This window comes from Amblyraja radiata, chromosome 7, assembly GCF_010909765.2.
Source record: "Amblyraja radiata isolate CabotCenter1 chromosome 7, sAmbRad1.1.pri, whole genome shotgun sequence".
Lineage (NCBI taxonomy): Eukaryota > Metazoa > Chordata > Chondrichthyes > Rajiformes > Rajidae > Amblyraja > Amblyraja radiata.
This window is the reverse complement of record NC_045962.1, coordinates 59,226,698-59,246,773: the sequence shown is the minus strand read 5'-3', so window position 1 is coordinate 59,246,773 and position 20,076 is coordinate 59,226,698.

The window sequence follows — 20,076 nt, the reverse complement described above, 5'->3', positions numbered from 1 at the left end:
CCCCCCTCTTTTAATGGACTTACTGTACACTGTACTTTAGCCGTCTTAATTACAGCGCCAACCTTCCTGTTCATCGCAGTGTGTGTCTGTATCACCTTGGCTTTGCACCGTGTGAATTTCAGACAGCGCTCCCTCCGCCTGCGTAACGGGCAGGTGACGGAAGCGATGTGTGTGTGTGTGTGTGTGTGTGTGTGTGTGTGTGTGTGTGTGTGTGTGTGTGTGTGTGTGTGTGTGTGTGTGTGTGTGGGTGTGTGGGTGTGTGGGTGTGTGGGTGTGTGGGTGTGTGGGTGTGTGGGTGTGGGGGTGTGGGGGTGTGGGTGTGGGTGTGTGAAACTCTGACATTCGCCGTTCCAGTTGCCGGTTTTTTAGGCGACTGCCAGCAACGTGACATTGTTTGCAAGTAGGCAAACTAAGTGCCCCTCAATGTGATCTCTTATCTGTAAAAAGTGATTGACATGTAGGGATGACCATCCCATTGTATTTTCGCGCTTCCATTTAGGGGTATAAAAGTGTAAGTAATTTGTTTGGCCGTGTGGATTGTTTCTTTCTGTTCTGTTTGCGAGAGGCTACTGAGGGCTAGAGTGAGTAGATCTGAGACCATCCCTGAGTTCGGAAACCAGTGGTTGACTCAGTGATTGACTGAACCAGACTAAGGGGATAGCATTAGATCCAGAATCAACACATGCTGGCATAGACGATGGGCTGAATGGCCTTCTTCTATGCCATAACGGAATATGAAAGTAACAAAGAAAGGAGATCTGCAGGAACTCTTTCACAAACTATTTCTTATTTACACCAGAAAGGCTCTTTGTGAATGATCGCAAGTAACATGAGAACACTCTGTGCTGAATCAAGTTATCAGGTTGGATATATTAACTTGTGACATTGTGAGCAAGACCTCTGATTTCCTCAAGGCTAAAATAAATTGTTTATGAATGCTATAGATAAATGCCAACCACAATACTGATTTCCACTCTTTCAGGTTATAACAAGAAGAGAAGTATGATTTATTAGCTTTCTTGGATAAATTTAATAAATTGAAAAGGTTCACATGTTTAATATACTCAGTTTAATATTTAAACACTCAGTTTAATATTTAAACAATACATCTCAACAATTAGTACAAAAGGGCAAGGTGTGTTAACGTGTTGACTGTGAAGTGAAGCTAGCTCCATTGACCGCTGCACCCCGCCAGCTGTCGGCATTGATCGGTCAGCCCAGATCACATGGTGCATGCAAGTACTCGAGCTCGACGAACGACTGTTCGAGACCAAAGTGGCTCGGCCCGCCACTGGCAGTCCTGGAGGTCGGGTGGGATATACGTGGTTGTTGGGACTGCTCACGGAGGCGCGTCAACATGGTCGTGGGCTGTTCTTGAGGTCCACGCTCCGCCGGGATGAAGTCCCCTGAGACCGTAAGTGGGGCGCCGTACGTTAGCTCGGCCGAGAAAGTTACCAGGTCCTCCTTTGGGGCATTGCGTATACTTAGTATGACCCATGGCAATTCATCCATCCAGTCTGGGCCCGTGAGCCATACCTTGAGGGAGGCCTTCATGTGCCGGTGAAAATGTTCCAATTGGCGGTTTGCTTGCGGGTGGTAGGCCATTGTGTGGTGCAGCTTAGTGCCAAGCAGCCGGGCCATTGCTGACTACAGTTCCGAATTGAACTGCGCATCTCGGTCGGAGGAGATGTCCGCTGGCACGCCAAAGCAGACAATCCAGTGGGCGGTGAGGGCACGTGCACAGGTTGCAGTGGAGGTATTCGAGAGTGGGACGGCTTCCGACCATCTCGTAAATCTGTCCACGATGGTGAAGAGGTGGGTGACACCTCTGGAAGGGGGCAGTGGTTCAACGATGTTGACGTGAATGTGGTTGAAACGCCGGTGTGTCAGGGCGAAGTTCTGCAGCGGTGCCTTGATGTGTCGCTGAATGTTAGCGGTTTGACAGGGGATGCACGCTCTGGCACAGTTTCCGACCAGTTTGCGCAAACCGTGTCACATGAACTTGGCTGCCATCAGTGCCTTTGTTGTCCGGATTGAAGGTTGAGCCAAACCATGAACCATGTCGAATATCTGGCGGCGCAGGGCAGCGTGGATGTTGGGTCTTGGCTGTCCCGTAGACAGGTCGTGAAGAGTGTGGTGTCAACGGGCCCGAATCGCACATCCTCCAACAGCAGGCCTGAGATGGCGGTGTGGTAGGCGAGCATCTCTTCATCCTCTACTCCAGGTGTGGCCTCACTAGGGCTCTGTACAACTGCAGAAGGACCTCTTTGCTCCTATATTCAATTCCTCTTGTTATAAGGGCCAACATGCCATTCACTTTCTTCACTGCCTGCTGTACCTGCATGCCTACTTTCATTGTATTGTATTGTTGTATTGTATTCATAGACTGATGTACAAGGACCCCCCAGATCCCGTTGTACTTCCCCTTTTCCCAACTTGACACCATTTAGATAGTAATCTGCTTTCCTGTTTTTGCTACCAAAGTGGATAACCTCACATTTATCTGCATTAAACTTCATCTGCCATGCATCTGCCCACTCCCCCAACCTGTCCAAGTCACCCTGCATTTTTATAGCATCCTCCTCACAGTTCACACTGCCACCCAGCTTTGTGTCATCTGCAAATTTGCTAATGTTACTTTGAATCCCTTCATCCAAATCATTGATGTATATTGTAAATAGCTGCGGTCCCAGCACCGAACCTTGCGGTACCCCACTAGTTACTGCCTGCCTTTCTGAAAGGGACCCGTTAATCCCTACACTTTGTTTCCTGTCTGCCAACCACTTCTTTATCCATGTCAGCACTCTACCCCCAATACCATGTGCCCTAATTTTGCCCACTAATCTCCTATGTGGGACCTTATCAAATGCTTTCTGAAAGTCCAGGTACACTACATCCACTGGCTCTCCCTTGTCCATTTTCCTAGTTGCATCTTCAAAAAATCCCACAAGATTAGTCAAGCATGATTTCCCTTTTGTAAATCCATGCTGACTTGGACTGATCCTGTTACTGCTATCCAAATGTTCAGCTATCTCATCTTTTATAATTGACTCCAGCATCTTCCCCACCACCGATGTCAGGCTAACTGGATCCATAATTCCCTGGTTTCTCTCTCCTGCCTTTCTTAAAAAGTGGGATAACATTAGCTACCCTCCAATCCACAGGAATTGATCCTGAGTCTACAGAACATTGGAAAATTATCACCAATGCATCCACGATTTCTAGAGCCACTCCCTTAAGTACCCTGGAATGCAGACCATCAGGCCCTGAGGATTTATCAACCTTCAGTCCCATCAGTCTATCCAACATAATTTCCTGCCTAATGTGGATTTCCTTCAGTTCCTCCGTCAACCCAAATCCTCTGGCCACTACTATATCAGGAAGATTGTTTGTGTCCTCCCTAGTGAAGACAGATCCAAAGTACCTGTTCAACTCGTCTGCCATTTCCTTGTTCCCCATAATAAATTCACCTTTTTCGGTCTTCAAGGGTCCAACTTTGGTCTAATTTTTTCCTCTTCACATACCTAAAGAAGCTTTTACTATCCTGCTTTATATTCTTGGCTAGCTTACCTTCGTACCTCATCTTTTCTTCCCGTATTGTCTTTTTGGTTATCTTCGGTTGTTTTTTAAACATTACCCATTACGCTTGCTTCCCGCTCATCTTTGCTACATTGTACTTCTTCGCTTTAATCTTTATACTATCCCTGACATCCCTTGTCAGCCATGGTCGTCCCTTTCTCCTCTTGGAATCTTCCTCCTAGGAATGAACTGATCCTGCACCTTCTCTATTATTCCTAGAAACACCTGTCATTTTTGTTCCACTGTCATCCCTGCTAGTGTATCTTTCCAGTCAACTTTGGCCAGCTCCTCCCTCATGGCCCTATAGTCCCCTTTATTCAACTGCAACACTGACACCTTCGATCTCCCATTCTCCATCTCCAATTGTAGATTAAACCTGACGATGTTATGGTCACTGTCTCCTAATGGCTCCTTAACCTCAACGTCCTTTATCAAATCCGGTTCATAACATAACACTAAATCCAGAATTGCCTTCTCCCTGGTAGGCTCCAATACAAGCTATTCTAAGAGTCCATCACGAAGTCACTCTACAAAGTCCCTTTCTTGAGGTCCAGTACCAACCTGATTTTCCCAGTCTACCTGCATGTTGAAATCTCCCATAACAACCACAGCATTACTTTTGCTACATGCCAATTTTAACTCCTGATTCAATTTGCGCTCTATGTCCAGGCTACTGTTTGGGGACCTGTAGATTAGTCTCATTAGGGTCATTTTACCCTTACAATTCCTTAGTTCTATCCATACTGACTCCACATCTCCTGTTTCAATGTCACCCCTTGCAAGGGACTGAATTTTATTCCTCACCAACAGGGCAACCCCACCCCCTCTGCCCACCTGTCTGTCTTTTCGATAATAGGTATACCCTTGAATATTCAGTTCCCAGCCCTGGCCCTCTTGCTGCCATGTCTCAGTAATTCCCACAACATCATACTTGCCAGTTTCTAACTGAACCTCAAGCTCGTCCACTTTATTCCTTATACTTTGGCAAAGGCAAACATGGTCGGTGAAAGCTGTGAAATCCCTGCCCTCGAGGAAGTAGTGGAAACACTGGTTGGCCAGGTAGATAGCAAGGAGCTCACGATCGAAAGCGCTGTATTTCTGCTCGGAGGAGGGTCTCAGGTGACGATTGACAATAGACAATAGACAATAGGTGCAGGTGCAGGCCATTTGGCCCTTCGAGCCAGCACATTCAATGTGATCATGGCTGATCATCCCCAATCAGTACCCCGTTCCTGCCTTCTCCCCATATCCCCTAACTCCGCTATTTTTAAGAGCCCTATCTAGCTCTCTCTTGAAAGCATCCAGAGAACCTGCCTCCACCATCCTCTGAGGCAGAGAATTCCACAGACACCACTCTCTGTGAGAAAAAGTGTTTCCTCGTCTCCGTTCTAAATGGCTCACTCCTTATTCTTAAACTGTGGCCCCTGGTTTTGGACTCCCCCAACATCGGGAACATGTTTCCAGCCTCTAGTGTGTCCAAGCCATAAACAATCTTACATGTTTCATCCTTCTAAACTCCAGAGTGTACAAGCCCAGCTGCTCCATTCTCTCAGCATATGACAGTCCCACCATCCCGGGAATTAACCTTGTAAACCTACCCTGCACTCCCTCAATAGCAAGAATGTCCTTCCTCAAATTAGGGGACCAGAGCTGCACACAATACTCCAGGTGTGGTCTCACTAGGGCTCTGTACAACTGCAGAAGGACCTCTTTGCTCATATATTCGATTCCTCTTGTTATAAAGGCCAACATGCCATTCGCTTTCTTCACTGCCTGCTGTACCTGCATGATTACTTTCATAGACTGATGTACAAGGACCCCCAGATCCCGTTATACTTCACCTTCTCCCAACTTGACACCATTTAGAATGGCCAAGATTGAAAAAGGCGAGGGGCTGCCAGCTACCATCGATTAGTTGTTACTGCACTCCACCCACGGCTGTACCAGATGCGTCGACCGTGAGAGCTTTTGGTGCGTTATTCCGTGGATGTGACAGTATCGTTGCCTTTGCTAGCACCTCCCTGGCTTTGTCGAACCCGGTCGTGGCCATGTCTTCCCAAACAAGCTCTTTCAGCTTGTTGGTCAGGGCCTTGAATAGCAATTGGTCGAGAGTGGGATCGCTACTTGCAGGTTAATGTGGTGGCTGAGGAAGTTGATGGAAGTGAGGCCAAACTGATACTTGGCAAGGTTGTTTGCCAGACCATGCTCATTGTGCCACTGGCAGAGCTGCCGGAGGCTTGTGCGGTGTTCCTGGCGAGAGCGGCTGTCGACGAGGATGTGTCTTCGAGGTAGGTGAACACGAAGTCCTGCCCACGGCCCACCGTGACCATGAGTTGTTGGAAAGCTTAGGCGACGTTCTTGATGTCGAAAGGCATGCACAGGAACTCAAAGAGCCCGAACGGGGTGATGAGGGCCATCTTGGGGATGTCGTCTGGGTGGACTGGAATCTGATGGTAGCTGCGTACCAGGTCGATCTTGGTAAATACCTTGTCACTGTCCAGGTTTGCCGTGAAGGCATGGATGTGAGGGATAGGGTACCAGTTGTGACCTCGTTGAGACGGCGGTAATCCCCACAGGGTCTCCAGCCCCCAGACGCTTTGGGGACCATGTGAAGCGGGGATGCCCATGGACTGTCTGAGTGGCGCACTATGCCTATTTCGTCCATCTTGCGGAACCCGTCTTTGGCCAGTTAGAGCTTGGTGGAGGGCAGCCAACGTGTGCGTGCATGGTGTGGCGGTCCGGTGGTGGGGATATGGTGCTTCACCCCATGCTTGGGGCTGGCCGCTGTGAACTGAGCAGTTATGATGTCAGGGAAATCGGCCAAGATCCTGGCGTACTTGTCACCGAGTCGAGGTGGGGCGCAGTCAATTTGGCATGGCGCAAGGCGATCGACTCGAATGTCTCAGAATTAGCGATACGTTGTCCTTTCACGTCGACCAGCAGGGAGTCCACCTGGAGGAAGTCGGCATCCAGCAGCGGTTGTGAAATGTCGGTGATGGTAAAGGTCCACTTGAAACGACAGGCGTTGAAGTTGAGCGGGATCATGCGGATACCGTATATTCTGATGTTACTGCTGTTGGCGGCGGTCTGGGGAGGCCCGTTCGTTCCAGAACAAGTGTCGGTGCCCGAGGGAGGCAAAGCACAGACCTCCGCTCCCATGTCAATGAAAAAAACAATGCCCTGAATGACAATCCCAGGTGTCGAGGAGGCGATGTCTTTGGGCGGCCGCAGTTGCCACTACCGCCAGCCGGCCGAGGCGTTTCCCGGATGCGTGCAGGGTGGTCGGCATCGGCGGGCCTCGGAGTTCCACCTTTGGTGGTAGTTGCACCACTCGCTGATGCCGTTCATGGGCGATGTCACTGCCGCTCCTTCCGTGGAGGCTGGGACCGGCCGTATGACCTGCCGTGACACAGCCGCACGGGCTGCCAGCCGTTGGGGGTCGGTGAAATTGTCATTTGCGAGGAGCAGGCGGATGGTCTCAGGCATCTGCTCGAGGAAGACCTGTTCGAAAAGGAGGCAGGTCATGTGTCCATCCATCAGGGAGAGCATTTCATTCATAAGCATGGACGGTTTGCGGTCACCTAGGCCATCCATATGCAGGAGTTTTGCCGCCCTGTCACGGCGGCTGAGACCAAATGTGTCCTTGTGGAGCGTCTTGATCGCTTTGTACTTGTTGTCGGTTGGTGGCTGGCGAAGGTAATCGATGAGGAGTCCGGTGGTTTCCTGGTCCAGCACACTGACCATGTAGTTGTACTTGGTGACGTCAATAGTTATCTGACGGATGTGGAATTGGGCTTCGGCTTGTTCAAACCACACTTGGGGCTGTGATGTCCAGAAGGTGGGCAGTTTGATTGAAACTGCGTTCTACTGATCTGGGTTGTTGTAAAATGACTTGCTTGTCACACAAAGTCTTTTACTAGATAACTTTATTATAAGCACTACACACACTATGCACTAGCTGTCCGTGGTCATCACTGGAGCTAGAGAGCGAGCTGGAGGTGGGGAAGCTACAATTATACAAGAGACAATGGGGAGTGGTTAGTAGTGGTGAGGTAACTATGTTAAAGGAGCATGCACTGATCTACATCCTTCCTCTTGGAAACAAAAGCATTGCACTTGCACAGAGCGACCACGGCTCATACGCTAGAATCAGAAACCGCGCAGGGAACAGTTAAAACATATCACGATACAGGCTACTCAAACACCCCGTAACGGACAGGCGGCTTGACCAACCGCCCAGAGCGGGTGCGCAACCCGCCTTCCCCCTCAACCGCAGGAGCTGCAGGTACGGGGGCAGGGACAGAGACGGGAGATCCGGGTGAAGAGTGCCCAGGGGAAGGAGGAGAACGGGGGGGCGAAACAGGTACACCTGCAGGTGAGGCAGGAGAAGGAAGCTGGCGTGAGCGGGGCACAGAGAGCTGAGAGGGCAGTTTCCGGGGCATGCGAGGAGTGACAGGGGCAGGAGGAGTTTCGGGCAGGGGGGAAGGGACAGGCGGTGAAAACGGGTCTGCGGGAGGCGGAGCAGGCTCGTTGACAAGCAGCAGGTGCTGGCGGGACCGACGGTACACGGTGCCCTCGTAGTCAACCAGGTATGACCAGGGAGAGTCAGCATTGCCAACGACAACGGCCAGCCGGTGGTGACCGGAGGGGGACTGCATCCGGACAACCTGGCCCGGGAACAGACGGGGAAGGGGACGGGACGACTTGTCAAAGGAGCGCTTCTGGATGGCCTGCTTCTCGATGATGCGCTCCTTGACAGCGGCAGGGCTCTGGACCGTGGGCTTTAGGGATTGCTGAGAGACCGGGAGAGCAGGGCGAGTGGTGCGGGACATGAGGCGCTGGGCAGGCGAACCGAGTGCGGGGTCCCGGGAAATGTTGCGGAGGTTGAGGAGGACAAGGTAGAAGTCAGAATGAGAAAGCCGACAATGTTCCAGCAGCTCCTTGGCGCTGCGGACAGCGCGCTCCGCAAGGCCATTGCTTTGCGGGCACTCGGGGCTGCTGGTGATGTGGTGAATGTTCCAATGGGCGGCGAAGGCACGGAACTCTGCGCTTGAAAACTGGCTGCCGTTGTCGGATTGGAGAGTCACCGGGGACCCAAAGGTTGAAAAGTGGCGGCGAAGCTTCCCGATGACGGCAGCAGACGTGAGGGAAGGCAGCTGGTCCACCTCGAACCAGCTGGAGTAGGAGTCCACCAGGACCAGGAAGTGTTTGCCATGCCATTCGAATATGTCAGTGGCGACAGCCATCCATGGCAACTCGGGAGCCGGCTGCTGCATGAGAGGTTGGCGCTGTTGATGAGGCAGGAGACTGTTGCAGGCAGCACAGGCGGAGACCCTGTCCCGGATGTCCTGAGCCATGCCCGGCCAGTAAAACTGGCTTTGGGCCTGGGACAAAGTGGCCTCCACGCCGGGGTGGCCGTTGTGGGTGGTTTGAAAGTAATGATCCCGCAGCGCGGCCGGCACCACAACCTTGTGACCCTTCACCACCACGCCGTTGTGCAGCACCAATTCATCCTGAACCAGGAAGTAGGGCACGGCACCAGCCGGCAGGGAAGAGCGTCGGTCAGGCCAGCCACGGCGGATGACGCCCGCAAGCTGTTGCAGGGCAGGATCAGCGGCAGTGTGTTTGACCAGGGACTGCATCTGCTGGGAAGGAACAATGTTAACGTTCAGTACCATCAGGTCAGACGATTCGTATGGATGGCGGGCAACGGGAGCAGCGCACGGGACAATGTGTCGGCCACGAACATATCCTTGCCCTTGCGGTACACAATTTGGAACGTGAAACGCTGGAGCTGCAGCATCATTCGCTGCAAACGTGAAGAGGCAACATGGATAGGCTTGTTCAAGATAGAGACCAGCGGCTGGTGGTCAGTTTCAATGGTGAAAGTGTTGCCCAGAATGTAGTCCTTGAATTTGGAGCATGCGAACACCACGGCAAGGAGCTCCTTCTCGATCTGAGCGTAGCGCTGCTCAGCAGGGGTCATGGTGCGAGAAGCATAGGAAACAGGCAGCTGCCGATTGTCATGGAGCTGCAGGCAGGCGGCACCGAGGCTGAACCGAGATGCATCGCAGGTGAGGACAATTGGCCTGTTTAGATCGAAGAACTTGAGAGTCGGGGTGCATGCGAGCTTGGACTTCAGGGCCACGAATGCCGACTGGTGATGCGGGAGCAAGACCCAGGCATTGTCCTTCTTGATCAGCTCCCTCAGGGGAGCACTCAGTTCGCTGAGGCTGGGTATGAACTTTCCCAGGTAGTTGACCATGCCCAGAAAGCGCTGCAGGCCGGGCACGTCGGTGGGAGCGGGCATTTCGGTGACCGCTGCCGTCTTCTGGGGGTCTGGCTTTAGACCCCCGGCCGTGAAAACGTGGCCTACGTAAGTGACTTCCGGAACGCGGAACCGACACTTCTTCGGGTTGAGTTTGAGATTGATCTCATGAGCCCTGTCCAGGACTTGGCGGAGGTGCAGGTCATGCTCAGCGACGTCCCTCCCGTACACCAGGATGTCATCCACGATGATAGCGCACGGCAACCCGGCAAACAGCTGTTCCATGGTGCGCTGGAAAACCTCGCTTGCTGAGTTGATCCCAAAAGGCATGCAGAGAAAACGGAACCTGCCGAAGGGTGTGATAAAGGTGGTCAGGAAGGAGGAACGTTCATCCAGAGGGATCTGCCAGAAGGAGCTCTTGGCATCTAGGACCGAGAAGACTGTGGCTGGACCGACCTGTGCAGCGACGTCCTCCACTGTCCGCATGGGGTAGTGCGGGCGCTTGATGGCAAGGTTCAGCTCTTTCGGGTTGATGCAGATCCTGATCTCGCTCTTGTCCTTCTCCATCTTCCAAGAGGAAGGATGGAGTCGTGTGTTCGAATCCCACTTCTGACACCATGTAAAATTCTTGCTTGTCACACAAAGTCTTTTACTAGATAACTTTATTATAAGCACTACACACACTATGCACTAGCTGTCCGTGGTCATCACTGGAGCTAGAGAGCGAGCTGGAGGTGGGGAAGCTACAATTATACAAGAGACAATGGGGAATGGTTAGTAGTGGTGAGGTCACTATGTTAAAGGAGCATGCACTGATCTACAGTTGTCTCCTCCAGGCATGATAAAATCCAAAAGAGGCCATTTTGGACCATCGAGGTCACCACTGAAGAGGTTCATGTGTTGTATAAGAACCCTTTAATATTAATACTTAAATACTCATTTTAATATTTAACCGATACAGCTCAACAATTAGTACAAAAGGGCAAGGTGTGTTAACGTGTTGACTGTGAAGTGAAGACTAGCTCCGTAATCCGCTGCACCCCGCCAGCTGTCTACCCAGGTCGGCATTGATTGGTCGGCCCAGATCACGGCAGGCCTCGCGTGTGCTCGAGCTCGATGAATGAAGGTCCGAGACCAAAGTGGCTCGGCCCACCACAACATCATAGCTAAAAAAATTCAGCCTAAGCACAAATCATTGATATATTTTAAAATCAATGGCCTCATATAATTCCTATGGAATAACACATAAGGTTGAGAAGGTTGTACTTATCACTCAGCTCACACTTATTTTACTTTTATATTGTTTGAGCCAACCTCCAGGAAGAACACAAAACAACTGCGTCATAAATCTCAACTGCTGTGTATTAAAGTTAATCCTACAATATAAATATAAAATGCAATGCCAAATTATCATGGCCAAACAGAACTTGAACCAATTTGAAGTTATCCACATAGCTCTCGTCAATTGAATTCCAGGTAATTATACCAAAATTGTAACACTTTAGGTTATCCACAAAACTGATTGCTCCGTTGAGAATGTTAAATTATAGATGTAAATATTGAGACCTGGATTTTAATGTTCAGGTTCAGCATCCCGGCTGCATAAAAGTGCTAGATGATTTGTCCATTTCTTCCTATCTTGGACTTTATTGTGGTCCAATATTCTGCAATTATTCTTGCAGCATAAACAGGCCCGTGGTTTGGAACTTTAATTTAATGAAACCATATCATCATTTCTCCTCTAGTTTAGTCACCGGAATATTTTCAATTTTCTGGAGAAGCTTTGAGGAATGGAATTCTTTTTTTCTGTTGGATTTCTCTGGGAATACGTTTGTTTCCAGTTAGTTTAAATTAATATAGCCAAGAAAAAAATAATCTTGATGATTAAATATTTGTTTTTCTTCCTCAGGAAAGAGTAATAATAATTTTGCTTTCAGAAGGAATGCAATTTATATCGACCTTAATTGTGCTGGAAATTAAATTCTTCTTGTAAGGGACGATGAATTCTGCTGCGATTTTTGAAACCAAAACAATCTTTTGTTACCTGCCTCTCCTTTTCTTATACATTAGAGTCCTTCATTTGCATAATTTCCATTTTACTGCGATGTTGGCATCGTCTCTGTATCAATTCCCTGGATTTTCTGATTCCTTGTTGACGATTTGCAGAGTAAGACAAAGAGTTAATGTAATCTGACAGCAGGCAGCTGCCCCTGCCTATTGAAGATTAAGTGTGCAGTGCTTTGCATTTAAATTAGCTTATCATAATGTGATTAATATTATAGAGACAGATAAATTCATCCATTGAAGGGGAATTAAGTAAATGACAGTCCTATGCTTTCTAAAATATAATATTCCTGTGCGCAATGTGAAAAAAAATTCACATTTGGAATTTATAGCAGTTCAATTATATGTTAGATATGGTTTTTACATTAGGTTCCAAACTCTGCAGACAATTTTCAGAAGAGGGATGAGGAACACCTTTTAAATCAGCCTCGCGCCTACGGGGAGAGGAAGATGCCAGATATATCTGACCTGATGCTGATTTCTGAACCTACATAAACCGACGTATCAGCTTCTCAAACAGATTAAGTGCCTGCAACTCGGAGTTTACAGAGAACTTGATCCCAAATCCTTTCTGGTGGTTGTCATTTGCCTTGTAAAGGGTTGGAAGGGAATTCCCACGAGAAGTCCACGTTGTTTTGCATGTATGTACTGCCAGAGTTACTTTGAAAGATGAGTATTTTTCCTGGGGAATGTTATTCATGCTGCTTATTTGGAAGTAACTGAAAAAGGCTAAACTTAACATCTTTTCAACTTTCATCACATGCCCATGTTCTTAGATGAGAGCAAGGAGAACATCTGAAATATTTTGAATAATTTTCAATTCCTAAAGAGTGCAGTAAGTGGAGGTTAAGAAATCACCAATGGATTTGAATGTTCTGTGCATTATGCATGTACTCTCATAATATTTAAGAAGCATCAGAATAATGGATGCTAATGGAATCAAGGGATATGGGGAAAAAGCACGAATGGGGTTCAGATTCTGGATGAATGATATTGAATGGCCTGCTAGCTCGAAGGGCCGAATGGCCTACTCCTACACCTATTTTCTATGTTTCTATGTTTCTATAAGCACTTGAATCTCTGAGGCACAGCAAGCTATGGAATTTAGAAACATAGAAACATAGAAAATAGGTGCAGGAGGTGGTCATTCGGCCCTTTGAGCCAGCACCGCCATTTATTGTGATCATGGCTGATCGTCCCCTATCAATAACCCGTGCCTGCCTTCTCCCCATATCCCTTGACTCCACTAGCCCCCCTAGAGCTTTATATATATGCCACCCAGCTTTGTGTCATCCGCAAACTTGCTAGTGTTGCTCCTAATTCCCTCTTCCATATCATTAATATATGGTAAACAGTTGCGGCTCCAACACCGAGCCTTGCGGCACTCCACTCGCCACTGCCTGCCATTCTGAAAAGGACCCGTTCACTCCAACTCTTTGCTTCCGGTCTGCCAACCAATTTTCTATCCATGTCAACACCCTACCACCAATACCATGTGCTCTAATTTTAGTCACCAGTCTCCCGTGCGGGACCTTGTCAAAGGCTTTCTGAAAGTCTAGATACACTACATCCGCTGGCACCCCTTCATCCATTTTCCTTGTCACATCCTCAAAAAATTCCAGAAGATTAGTCAAGCATGATTTCCCTTTCATAAATCTATGTTGACTTGGACTAATCATTTTACTGCTATCCAAATGCCCCATTATTACCTCTTTAATAATTGACTCCAGCATATTTCCCACCACCGAAATCAGGCTAACTGGTCTGTAAATCCCCGTTTTCTCTCTCGCTCCTTTCTTGAAAAGTGGGATAACCTTAGCTATCCTCCAATCCACAGGAACTGATCCTGAATCTATTGAACATTGGAAAATGATCACCAATGCGTCCACTATTTCTAGAGCCACCTCCCTGAGGACCCTGGGATGCAGACCATCAGGACCAGGGGATTCAGTCCCTTTAGCCTACCCAATACTATTTCTAATGAAAATTTATTTCAGTTCCTCTACCCACTTAGATGCTTTGTCCTCCAGTACATCTGGGAGATTGTTTCTGTCTTCCTTAGTGAAGACAGATCCGAATTACCTATTCAACTCTTCTGCCATTTCCTTGTTGCCCATAATAATTTCTCCCGTGCCTGACTTCAAGGAACCCACATTTGACTTTGCTACTCATTTCCCCTTAACATATCTAAAGAAGCTTTTACTGTCCTTTATATTCCTGGCCTGCTTCCCCTCGTACTTCATCTTTTCAGCCCGTATTGCCCGTTTTGTTTCCTTCTGTTGTCCTATGAAAGTTTCCCAATCCTCTGACTTCTGGCTACTCTTTGCTGTGTTATACATCTTTTCTTTTAGTTTTATTCTATCCCTAACTTCTCTTGTCAGCCACGGTTGCCTCCTACTCCCCTTAGAATCTTTTTTTCTTTTTTGGAATAAAATGGTCCTGTGTCTTCCGGATTATGCCCAGAAATTACTGCCATTGCTGTTCCACCGTTATTCCTGCTAGGATCCATTTCCAGTCTACCTTGGCCAGCTCCCCTCTCACTGCAATCACTTCCGATTTAACCTTCTCCTTCTCAAACTGCATATTAAAACTAATCATTTTATGATCACTACCTCCAAGCGGTTCCTTTACCTCGAGTTCTCTTATCATATCTGAGGCATAGCAAGCTATGGAACAAGTGCTGACAAATGGGATTAGTACAGATAGTTCAGCATGTACATGGTTGGTGAAAGGGCCTGTTTCTGTGCTGTGTGACTCTACGACCTTTAAGTTTAATCATTTAAAAAGCACTTTGAGGAATTTCAGAGCCCATAATTCTACAGCAGTTTATCCAATTATGTATCACAAATTGGTTAACAATGATTAACAAACTCTTCCGGAGCTCGACTCCATCCATGGGAGATGGTCTTGTAAATAAGCTGTTCCAAGCTTCCCCCAGTCTAGTTCAGTCAATAAAACACTGATTCAAGCACTGGAACAACTAATCTTTATTTTTAGATAGGACAACAAATTACTCTATACGATACCACGGGTTTGATCCTTGTATCTGCCTGGCCAAGCCCTTCAGCTTCGTGCAAGCAGAGACACTCCAAAAGGTCACGCAGTCCCAAGTGCTCTTCCAGAAGATCGACAAATGATCTCGTGGGGGCTGCCTTTTATAGGACCCCGAACCTTGAGGGGCCGAACTACAGTGCGGTGGTATCATTATAATCCAATCAAACATAACTTGAATAATGCAACATTTACCCTGGAATCCAAACAAACCTGCCAGGGTAACTGTCTAGCAACATTATTTACAATATGTACACTTAGTTTGCATTACTCCAATCAACCTCATGCATTTTACACTTCCTTGGAGGTCCTCTGCAGAAATCCCATTAATTCTGTCAATTGAATATGCAACATTGATCTGGCCCCAGACTTACTGTCACCATTTAGAAGCTTGTCTTATTTCTTCAGAGCACATCAGACTTGACCAAAATGGCCTAACAATACATGAGTCCTTACTAAATTTTGGTGCGGCTATCAAACTGTACAACTCCTTCCCCCTTCTGTCGTAGGGTAGCCTGAGACTGACTCCCCTCCCCCCCTCCCACCCCATTACCCTCCCCGATCTATGCACATCCCCAATCCTTTCCATTCATCACTTTAATTTCATGTTTCATGTATTTTTTGTTTTTATGACTTGGAAGATCAATTTCCCTCCTGGGATATATAAAGTTCTATTGCATCGTATCATATTGTATCGTAACCTAATTAAAGACCAAATAATGTTTTGAATTTCCTCTCAACCAGGTGCTCTGCCAGTTATATGCCTATACATTCAGGAGTTGTAATCTATACGCATAGAAGGATCATGAGGAAATCCAATGCAGCATGTTAAGAGAAAGATATTTAAATAGAAAGGAGAAGGACCGGAACTAGAAACTATCAAAACAATTATAGCTAATCTAACATTGAATGTCATGGAACTTTAGAATCAACAGTACAATGCTGAAACAAACAAAATAACCACTTAAATGTAGTCTCAATTCCATGTGGATGATGGCTATAAAAACAACTGGAAGTGAAAAATATCCAAATAATTAATAGAGCACCACCTCTTCTGAACTGCTGATGCTGCAGAAATGTCATGTCATGGGAAACAGCCTGTCAAAACTGATAACATTACTTTAAATTTCTAATATTTTACTTGTTTACAACATATTTTTGGTAATATAGTATAGCACTTAACCACGGAAATGGATTGCTAGCTAGAACTAGCTTTTCTTTGTTAAAATGGAGAAACGTTACTAAAATGTTTAGAAAAAATGTGCAGGTATAAAACTGCACCAAAAGGTCTTCCATGTAGTAACTCATGTTGACATGGCAATATATTTCAGTTTTGCTATCCACATAAAAACAGACATTTTCAATGATATTAGAATGAGTTCCCAACTTTACTAATTGTCCTCGATTCATAAGGCAATTTGAAGAATAGTAAGTTAAAGTTTTATGGAGACATATTCATTCACTTATAAGAATACCATTTTTATGATGGTTGAAAGGAAGAATATTTAGGAAGCTGGGGTTTTTTGGCCAATAGTATTGGGAAGTAATGTATCTCATATTGGCCTGGATCTTAGGAGGATGAACGAGGGAGAGTAAAGGATAATAGCATAAATGTCATAAAGTTATCAGCAAAAGTATCAATCCTGGATGAGCACATCATTTGCAATTCCACACAAGTTATATTGTGCTTTGGCCCGAGGAACCTAAATAGACCTAATCCACTAACTGCATTTGTTTCCACGGAGAGGAAGGGTGGCGCGTTTCTGGTCATTTATAATTTCTTGTATTACTTCAGTTAACAATTGCATATAATCTTTGTAACTATTTCTTAATATGTAATTGTAGTGACCCTTACAATGGCAGGTGGTGCAGATGTAGAGTTTCTGCCTTATAATGCCAGAGACCCGAGTTTGATCCTGACTACAGGTGCTGTCGGTACGGAGTTTGTACATTCTCCCTGTCGGGACTGGCCGGGACTACAGCTTCGGCGGCGGTGCAGCGCTGGGATACCAACAGGGAGCGGGCGATGCCTTACCGGGTCGCCGTGCGGTAAGCTGGATTTGGAGCGCCGCGGAGCCTGGAATCGAGTTCGCCGGGGTCGGAGCTCCAACCGGCGCGGCCTGAGGGCTACGAGTACCCCGGTCTCCGGTCTCCGGGGAGGAGGCAGCCGCTCCAGACTTTCCAAGCCGCTTGAGGAATTGTTTCACCCGACGCCAGAGTTCCATCTTCACGGCAAGAGGGCCCTGAAAATCATCGGACTGGCTGCAAGGCCACAAATGGGCCCCGACCTCGGGTGTTTCAGAGGAAGAGGACTTAACTTTCTGGTGCCTTTCCCCACAGTGGAAAATTTAGATTCTGCTGTGGGGGGACGTTTGTGTTGAACTCTATAATGTGTTGTGTCCATTTTCTTTATTTTTTTAACCTTTTTCTATGGTATGGAAACTTATTATCTATTTTATGTAAAGCACTTTGGTGTCAATGCGAGTTGACTTAAAACATGCTATATAAATAAAACTTACTTACTTACTTACTTACTTACCCCCCATGACCATGTGGGTTTTCCCTGGGTGCCTCGGTTTCCTCCAACACTCCAAAGATGTACAGGTTTGTAGGTTAATTGGCTTCTGTAAAGATTGTAACTTGTTCCTCATGTGTAGGATAGTGCTAGTGTACGAGGATCGCTGGTTGGTGAAGATCCAGTGGGCTGAAGGTACACAAAAATGCTGGAGAAATTCAGTGGGTGCAGCAGCATCTATGGAGCGAAGGAAATAGGCAACGTTTCCAGCATCTGCAGTTCCTTCTTAAACAGTGGGCTGAAGGCTCTGTTTAAGCACTGTATCTCTAAACTGAACTATAATAAACTGCAGGAAATGCTACACTTGTTGTTTTACCTCCCCCTTCGACTCCATCCAGGTTCACCTGCACCTCCTCCAACCTCATCTATTGCATCCGCTGTTCCAAGTATCAACTTCTCTAAATCGGCGAGAAAAAGAACGGCTTGGCGATTGCTTCGCCCAACACCTCCGCTCAATTCGCGCTAACCAACCTGATCTCACGGTGGCTCAGAACTTCAACTCCCCACTCACCATTCCAAATCCGACCTTTCTGTCCTGGGCCTCATCCATTGCCAGATTGATGCCCAGCGCAAATTGGAGGAACAGCACCTCATATTTCGCTTGGGTAGTTTACACCCCAGCAGTATGAACATTGACTTCTCCAATTTCAGGCAGTCCTTGCTTTCTCCCTCCTTCCCCTTCCCCTTCCCAGCTCTCCCACAAGCCTACTATCTCCGCCTCTTCATTTCTTTTTCCCGTTTCCGCCCCCCCCCCCCCCCCACCGACATCAGTCTGAAGAAGTGTCTCGACCCGAAACATCGCCTATTCCTTCTCTCTTAGATGCTGCCTCATCAGCTGAGTTTCTCCAGCATTTTTGTCTACCTTTAACTAATAAAATAACTGCTAGTAGATCTGCTCCTGTTATGCATATGCTCAAAGGTATGGCAATGGGTATTTGGTCGCTGCCAGGAGAAGCTAAGCTAAGCTAATTGACTTAGCAGCCAAGAAGGCACTGTTTATTCAATTAAGACAGACCTGGTCCAATTTTGAAGGGCCGAATGGCCTACTCCTGCATCTATTGTCTAATCCCTCCCAACATGTCCAAGATACCTCACATGCCCTTCATCTCTTTAATGATTTCCGCTTTGTCAGCCCCCACTTCCTCATCTTTACAATGGACGTTCAGTCAAGCTACACCTCCATCCCCCACCAGAAAGGTCTTAAAGCCCTCCGCACCCTAGTTACTGCATAGCTTTTTTTCCCAAAACAGTCCAGTTATTCATACTGGAACACCCTAACTAGCCTGCCTGAACCAACCTGATCTCCCAGTTGCTGGACACTTTAATTCTCCTTCCCATTCCTCCACAGACCTTTCTGTCCTCAGTCTTCTCCATTGTCAGAGTGAGGCTAAACGCAAATTGGAGGAACAGCATCTCATATTTCGCTTAGGCAGCTTACAGCCCAGTGGTATGAATATTGATTTCTCTCACTTCAGGTAAACCTGGCATTCCCTCTCTCTCTATCTCTCCCCCACTCAAGGCACACGAGCTTCTCATTTTCACCCAACAAACAGCTTACAATTGTCTGATTCCTTTATCATCGTTACTTTTTTGTATATCTTTCATTCATTGTTCTTTATCTCTCCACATCACCATCTATATCTCTTGTTTCCCTTATCCCTGTCTTCAGAGTGTAATCAAGGTCTTCAGAGAGTCTGAAACAACTGACAGACTGTAGACACCCATTGCACAACCATGTATTTGTAATAGATCTGCTTGCAAGTCTTTGCTCTATGGAGGATGGGTACTTTCTCTTTAATGCTGACACAAGAGACTGCAGATGCTAGAATCTTGAGCATAAAACAAACCAGTGGAGGATCTCGGTGGAATTCTTTGTAATGCCTGCATTGTATTTCATATTCTGCCAAAATTTTCTTCTGGTACCTTCAACAATCCACTCTAAGCTATTTCCCCGAGTAAATTGACAACAGTTCAAATGCACTCCTTCTTTGCTGCAACAACACGTTATGCTTTTATATGAAAAGTCAATGTGAATTAAGGTCAATCTATCTTCTTGATTATTGGTACGTTAACCCAATAGTCAATAAGCAACATTTTTCTATATATCTTTACTAAATATTTACATTGTGTGCTATATATAGGGAGTTATTTCAATCCTATAAAGATGCAGAAATGTTTTATAGATTTTGCAATCTATCTCTTCATTCTATCATATCTCTCTCTCTTCTCTCTCTCTCTCTATATATTAGAGCTAGCTCAGAGCGCTAGAGGGACCCATCTTCTCTCTCCTCTAGAGCAATTCTGAGCTCGAGACTGAGCGCTCGAGAGAATTAGAGATCTCTCATCCTCCGTCTCCATCTCTCTCTCTCACCTCGCTCCTCCCCCGTCTCTCGCAATTCTCTTCTCTGCTCGTCTCTCAGGATCTCATCTCTCTCGATTCTACGCTCCGCGATTCTCTTCGGCCTTGGGTTCTCCTCTCAAGGATAAGTTCCCCTTGCTTGTCTCTCTCTCTCTCTCTCTCTCTCCCTTGGTTTTGAAA